Raw genomic sequence first — 8,186 nt, 5'->3', positions numbered from 1 at the left:
AAGCCCTTCACATGCTTTCGGGACTTTCCGTGACAAGAATGCATGGGTGGTTTCACGTGCCACATGGTATAGATATCCCCTATCATAAATACCTTCTGTTAGGTGGCGTTTGTTGAACTAGATTGTCAAATTAACTAAATTTAATCTTAATTTAGCCTTCCCTTAGGTCGTAAAGTTCGTGAGAATATTAACTAAATTTACACTTAATGTAGCCTTCCCTTAGGTTCTTAAAGGTCGTGAGAATATTAGTTTGTTAAGTTAGTTAGTGTATAAAAAATCTCGAAAATCTAATAGTTTTTAAGTGGTTGCACCGGATTTCCTTACATTTTGATGCTAACCTAACCTTAGCCTAACTCGTCTCTAACCTCGGGTAGACCCATGTAAACCCACACAAAACCCTAATTGAATTTACCGCGGGAAGAGTCAAGTCACCGCACGAGAGGTGCGTGCACATGGGGGGCGGGGTGTTGGGGGAAAATAAATTAGCGGGCATTAACTTTTTGACCTTCGGAAAATTGGGGATTAGGGTGGGGCCGGGGTGAGTGTACGTTTAATGTCCGGCGCAAATGGAGGCCCGAGAAGGACGGAGATGTGGGGCCCGGGCTTCGAGAGGGTCTAAGGAACTCAAATGGATATATCACATGTGGGGCCCTCTGATATCTGAATAGTGGGCGGCTGATTAACGGAACTAAATTTCTGCTTTTCTGCTGCTATTTTAATGATTTTATTTTCGAGCGAGGAGGAAACCCTAATCCATGGTCCATGCTGTTGGAATTATCAGGCGGACGGATAGATGGGGATCTGTTATCGAGAAAGCAAGAAAACAAAAGATTTTTAAATAAAGTTAAAGGTAAAAAAACATAAAAATAAAGGGGCGGAGACTGAAGGCCCGAAGAGATGCTGCTAAGTGACGGTGGCCGGGTGGGGGTGGTTTCGTTCGTTATTGTTCGTTGAGTGTGAACGTGGTGTTGTGCATTTAGTGGTTGATGTGATGTTTTGACGGTGACTTCACGTGGGAACGTCGCGATGGGCCTTGAAGAATAAGGAAAGGATTTCGTTTTAACTTTGTTTATTAACCGAAGGTGGAGAAAATTTAGATTAGGAGGAAGTTTAGATTAGTATTAATCCTGACTATTAGGAGATTTAAGTGAACCGAGTTACGGGAATTGATTGTCCTTCTTGTCCTCGGACGTTTAATTTGTTTTCTTTATTGGGTGGTTTTTGGTTTTGCAATCCCTATGTGGGACTAGGATTGCCGGGTAATTTGATCATAATTCTAAGGTTAGTGTTTTAATCGGTCATGGATTCCACTTATTGCGAATCATCGTCATCAATGCTGAGTTTTTTTTGCATAAGTAGTGGTCGATGTTCGCCAGTCTCGCCAGTCTCATTGTCGTATCCTATCTCCCTCTCCTGCATTTTGCTCTGCTCCCAGGAAGGATCTCGGTTCCCTTCCCTCAGTACTCTGCTCTGCCTTCTGAGATTGTGTGAGTAGCAGGAGGGCCACAATCCAATTCTGTTTTAATGTTGGTTTGGTTTGATTTGGTTCAGTTCAGTTTGGTCTAGATCTGTCTTGTTTCTGTGGATGGGACGGACAGGCACATCCTACATTAATGAACAGAGCAGAATATTTGCAGCATTTGCCTTTGTTATGGTTTGTTATGGGGGTATTCTTCAATGCATTCTTGAAATGCGGGTTGTTTGCCCTTGACTGACTGGTTCTTTCTTTTTGCAGAACGATGGGAATGGGAATTCCAGTGCATTTTCCGACCATTTTGTTGCTGTTTATCGTTAGAGCTTGTCTGGTGTATGGGCGAATCCCGGTGTTTATCAGCCTGGGCCTTGGAATGAAGCACATGCAACTTTCTACGGTGGAAGTGATGCCTCGGGCACCATGGGTTAGTGAAATGAGTTACTGCGATGTGTGTAAATGGCCATTGCAGTCTATGGGGCTCTGTTTCTAGATCTAACTGAGCTTTTTGTTGTTTCTGTGGCGCAGGGGGTGCTTGTGGGTATGGCAACCTGTACAGCCAGGGATATGGAGTTCAATCCGCAGCATTGAGCACGGCTCTGTTCAACAGCGGGCTAAGCTGTGGAGCCTGCTTTGAGATCAAATGTGTGAATGACCCAGAATGGTGTCACCCGGGTAACCCTTCGATTTTGGTGACGGCCACCAATTTCTGCCCTCCCAACTATGCGCTACCTAACGACAATGGCGGCTGGTGCAATCCTCCTCGCCCCCATTTTGATCTCTCCATGCCAATTTTCCTCAAGATGGCCGAGTACCGTGCCGGAATTGTGCCAGTTCTCTTCAGAAGGTAAGCCCATCTTCAGCAAGCGGGGTTTTAAGTGTTTTATCCGCCATTGTTTGAACTAATGGTGATCTGAGTCATTCAGATATGAACTGTGTAGAACTTTTCACGGGTAGAGGTTTTTGTGTAGAAGTTTTCATGGCTAGAGGTTTTAGGTGTTGGTGAAGTGGCCCTGTTTAGAAGTTTTCACCTCTAGAAAGTGTTGGTGAAGTGGCCCTCCTTAGAAGTTGTTTAGAAGTTTTCACCTCTAGATATTTCTGGTGGACTGGCCCTGAAAACACTTACACTCCTTTCATTTTCTAAAATGTTGTTTGTAGAGTGGTCCAGAAAAGGCCTGGAAACATTTACACTGTTCATCTTCTAAAATGTTGTTTGTAGAGTGGTCCAGACAACATCTTACATAATTCATATCAGACTCGAACAATATAAATAACTATGGAAATCGCCATTCTGAAATTGCTGAACTAATGATTGTTTTTTTTGGGTTATTGCAGAGTGCCGTGCGTGAAGCAAGGGGGAGTGAGATTCACCATTAATGGCTTCAAATACTTCAACCTGGTTCTCATCACAAATGTGGCTGGAGCAGGGGACTTGGTGAGAGTGAGCGTGAAGGGTAGCCAGACCGGGTGGATTCCATTGTCCAGAAACTGGGGCCAGAATTGGCAATGCAGCACCGTCCTGGTCGGGCAGAGCCTCTCCTTCAGAATAACTGGCAGTGACCGCAGGACCTCTACATCCTGGAACATTGTGCCTCCAAATTGGGAGTTTGGCCAGACCTTTTCAGGAAAGCAGTTCAGAATCTGATTACAATAGATTCTTCAACATGTGCTGCTTCTCTCTCTCTATCTATCTATATTTGTATTTGTCAATCGAACGAAGGGATTCCTAAGCGGTTTCTTCCACTCAATAGCTTATTGACACAACGATAAGTTGTTGCTTTTGTTCCTTTTTTCTCCCTTATATTTTGAGCTTAACCTTCTTCCACAGTGCGGGCGCGGCCGAGGTTGCGAAAGAAAAGCAACCCGCATTATGTATACAGTCCTAATTCCTACTAATAAGTCATGTCCAGTCCAGTCCAGTCCAGTCATGTCCCACTTATGGTATAGCCATCTATCATTCTGGTGTTTAATTGTCTGGTTCTAGAAAAACAAGAAATCAGAGCCAAGCTTAGCTGTGTAATGTGTAGCTATTTTTGGGGAAGAAGCTGTTGGTGGTAATGGTATTGGTAGTGGTTTAAGCAGGAGTGAGTGTGGTGTGTGACAACTACAGCCCATTTTTCATGTACTGCAGCTGTGTTTATGAAGATTAAGAAAAAAAGTTATGTAACTATTTTATGTTGAAATTTTGTTTTATCTGCGTGTACTTTCGGTTTCTGTTTTTCATGGTAATTTTGGGTTTACGATTAAATGTAGAAATCTGGAAATTATAAAAACGCGCCCGCCTATGCTTTGCTGTTTTTTCTAATTATTAAGAAAACGCGTTACAGAGATGCGCCCACCCACACAGTCGAAAGCGCGTTCAGAAAGCCTGCCACATCCGCGCGCAGGGTACGATGCGGGGGCATGGTTTATTGACAGTTGTATATAACTAAAAACCGTTCGCGGTGAAATTTAATTTAAGTTTTAGTTACATTTGTCGAAAAGCTTTGCTTTTTTTGTAATTTACTTGCGGGTTTATAAAGGCGCGGGAATAAAGACAGTGTATAAACATTTGATGCTCTGTGCCGTGCGATGTGATATGTGAGTGTGAGTTCACTGGTCGGGCGCAGATAACTCGATCTGTAAAGTTGGCACTCGTATTTGAATTATTGGAGGCGTATATAATCTCCAGTGGGTTGGGTTCCTCAGATCGTGGTGGGGGAGGGGGCCGGTTGGGTAGTGACTACATTAGTCAATTACTGGTAACAGGTGTAGCATGCCCAATTCATTGCAGAGATATGGAGCATGGAGAAATCTTTTTAGTGGATAATGTAAAAAAAAAAAAAAAATTTGGAAATCTAATTTTCAGAGATATGGAGTGTGGATAGATCTTTATAGTGGATAATGTTCAAAAAAAAATTTAAAAATCAGCTTCTTTCAGGTTAAATTATTGGTTATGTTGATTTCATTTGATTAATGTATGATGATGGATAATGTTATATATATATATATTTATTTTTTAATTTTATTTTTAAAGTTTAATTATTTGTTATTTTGATTCATAGAAATGTATTATTTAAAATTAAATTATTTATTACGAGTTTAGCTGAAGAAGCTATATATTAACATTATTTACAATCTGTACAACGATATTCTTATAAATATTGCGTCACACTGACAACAACCAACATAGACAAACATAGATAGATCTTTATAATGGATAATGTTCAAAAAAAATTTAAAAATCAACTAAATCAACTTTCAATTAACTAAATCAACTTTTTTCAGATTAAATTATTAGTTATGTTGATTTCATTTGAATAAATATTGCGTCACGCTAACAACAACCAACATAGACAAACATAAATAGATCTTTATAATGGATAATGTTAAAAAAAAATTAAAAATCAACTAAATCAACTTCTTTCAGGTTAAATTATTGGTTATGTTGATTTCATTTGAATATGGTGGATAAGGTTATTTTTTTTTTTTCAAGTTTAATTATTTGTTATTTTGATTCATAAAAATGTATTATTTAAAATTAAATTATTTGTTATATTGATTCAATTTGATTTATAGAAATATATTTGAAGTTATGTTGATGATGGCTATATATAGATATAATTTTATGATTTTTTAAATTTAAATTTAAATTATTATTTATATTTCAAGATGATTTTGAAGTTTTTTTTTTTTTTTTCCAAGATGATTTTGAAGTTTTTTGTTTTTAAATGTTGGTACAATATCTATTTTTTCATTTGAATTTTCTATTTTCTACTAAATGTGATTTTTCACTTTTATTAAATGTGTTGCTGTGTTAAATGGTTCCTTTGTGTACTTACTGTTTGAGGGCAACCTTTCACCAGCTTTCATGTGATTGCATTGTTATTGGATGTGCACTTACTCATTACTTCAATGTCTTATTCAATTTCTGCAATATTATTATTAAAAGTTTATAATTATTAGCTGATTCATTAATTTGTTGTTTTAATGTTGTAGTTGTATGGTTGGCAAGGATATTTGGCATTTAAATAAATGGTGAAACAGATGTAACATGGTTAATTCATTACAGCAAGAGGTGTTGTATGATCAACTCATTGCAACCAAAAGCAAAAAAATAATTACTATAAGAATGTAGATAATGTTAATTAAATAAAATTTTAAAATTAATGGTTTTTATATTTAATAGGACTTTATTTAAATAAAATTAAAAATTATTTATATAATATGTTTGAATAAGCTGAATTATAACTATGTTTATTTTAATTTTTTTGTTTTGTTTTATATTAAATGTGATTTTTTTATTTTGATATATTTTTAAAATATATTATTGTATTGTTGTTTTAAGTATTTATTTTTATTTTTATTGTTTGATGTAACTTTTTTATTTCAATATTATAATATATATATATATATATATATTTTCTAAGTAAAAGCTAAATCTATTAAAAGGAAGTCAAAATAATATTACAAGTTGTAGCTTCAAGAATAGGCATCTGAGAGCAAACAGCACAACACAGCAAACCATCCCAAGATTGGGAGGACTATAAGCAAAAGTAAGAAGTCGAATCCTAGTAGGATCATTAGCACAAAAATGAAAGCTAATCGAATCCACATAAGAGCTACAATCTGCCACTTTATCATAAAAAGGGACCACATTCCAGTCTGCCGAGAGGAAATCTGAATTGTCAAGCCAAAAATTGCTTGAGCGCATCGAACCAGGACCATATATGAGAAAACAGGGAGAAGCCAAGATGCCAGGTAGCGTTACATTTCCATTCCCAAGTCCGGAGGCTCCTCAACCACTGGGCAGGCGTTGCCATACCAATCCTCTTCAGCTGTAGCCACGTCACCAGCATCATTGCTGCTAGGAGGACTCGACGAGGGACGAGTGTCGCTTGAACAGCCAGCCGCGGCCAACGATACCAAGTTGCCATGCGAGCTACCACCTGGCTGCTGAGAATCATCAGGGCTTTCGACCTTGTCATGCTGCTTGCCATGCTCATTCAGCTTGTCTGCAGCTGCCATATTCTGCTCATCCTCTTGGCTTTGCCCTTTGCCAAGATTATCCTGCGAGAGCTCAGCAAGAGGGTGGATAGTAACCAGAGGTGACGCTTCTTCAGAAAAAATAACCGAAACATGGGCGGAGATAATGGGCCTGTTAAGGTTGCTTTGGAACCGGAAGCGGGAGGACTGAAACGCGCTATGCGAGAAAGGCCTGCAAGGAGGGTTGAGAGGAGGCACTTCTGACTGAGAAACGGGCAAAGAAGAGGGAGAAGGATTTTGGTCAGCGGACTGAGCTCTCTGAGAGCGTCCTTGCCCCCCACAGCTTCCACCGATACGACTATGCTTTCTATGCCGTTCAATATATAATATTATTTCAATGTAACTTTTTCATTTTCATGGTTTTTATGAATGTCCTTTCTATTAGATAAACTAGATTGATTAGCTCTAATTTTTGTCATTTTATTTATTCTTCCCTTTGTAATTTAAGGAATTTCATCTTATTTTGTTATATATGTAATATGACGTTTTACTTATTGCATTCACCCATTTTCTTCAATACCTCATTTTATGCCTAATGCATTTATTTTTTCAAGTGTATTATTGAACTATTGCTTGGTGTACTCACTCCTTTATTTTATATCATATTTCATGCAACCTTTCACTATCTTTTAACATGCTATTACATTGTTATTTGCATACTTATCAGTTACTTCAATGCCTTTTTTATATCCAACATAACCTTCCCTATGCACTAAATCATTTATTCAATGTCATATAACATTACCTTTCCCCTCCTTGTACACCATTGTGCTGTTTTTCAATTCATCAATTTCTTCAAAACCTTATTTTGTACCCAAACAACCTTTTACTTTTCTTTAACATGTTAATATATTATTGTTTACACACTCACCCATTCCCCTTGTGCACTCACTCGATTTTATATCATATTTCATGCAACCTTTCACTATCTTTTAACATGCTATTACATATTGTTATTTGCATACTCATCTGGCCTTTCCTCTTAATGTACGCCATTATGCTGTTTTTCAATTCATCATCTTTCCCTTAATGGACACCATTATTCTGTTTTTCAATTCATCACCTTTCTCCTTAATGTACACCATTATGCTATTTTTCAATTCATCAATTTGTTCAACAATATTTTATTGCTATTTTTGATATACTTGTTAATGTATGCTATTATGCTGGTTTTCAATTCATCACCTTTCCCCTTAATGTACACCATTATGCTGTTTTTCTATTCATCACCTTTTTCCTTAATGTACACCATTAGTATTTTATTGCTATTTTTGATATACTTGCTAATGTACACTATTATGCTGTTTTTCAATTCATCACTTTTCCCTTAATGTACACCATTATGCTATTTTTCAATTCATCACCTTTCTCTTTAATGTACACCATTATGCTGTTTTTCACTTCATCTTTAACGAATGATTTTATTGCTATTTATAATATACTTGTTAATTTCTTCAACGTCTTATTTTGGAACCAAACAACTTTTTACATTTCTTCATTAATTTCTTCAACACCTTATTTTGTAACCAAACAACTTTTTACATTTTCTTCAACATGTTAATAATGTATTATTCTTTACCTACCTATTCCCCAAACTCCTTATTCTATTCCAAAACTACATTTCTCCTTCATTGATACACCTTATTCTGTAAGCAAACAACAACTCTTTACCTTTTCTTCAACATATTAA

At 36.9% G+C, this 8,186-nt stretch overlaps 1 pseudogene across 1 annotated transcript; it reads left to right on the top strand.

Moving 5' to 3' along the window:
• Positions 1 to 1,350: 1,350 nt before the first annotated feature.
• LOC149187027 (expansin-A4-like) lies at positions 1,351 to 3,654 on the top strand (annotated as a pseudogene). The gene is made up of 4 exons (XR_016255733.1): positions 1,351 to 1,487; positions 1,736 to 1,898; positions 2,000 to 2,318; positions 2,807 to 3,654. The product of XR_016255733.1 is annotated as an expansin-A4-like (transcript).
• Positions 3,655 to 8,186: the final 4,532 nt, after the last annotated feature.

Source organism: Pinus tabuliformis, chromosome 3_1 (genome assembly GCF_031772625.1).
Source record: "Pinus tabuliformis cultivar Carrire ecotype Pingquan chromosome 3_1, CPIR1, whole genome shotgun sequence".
Lineage (NCBI taxonomy): Eukaryota > Viridiplantae > Streptophyta > Pinopsida > Pinales > Pinaceae > Pinus > Pinus tabuliformis.
Note: the sequence above shows the minus strand (reverse complement) of the source record. Positions and strands in the feature narration are given on the sequence as shown.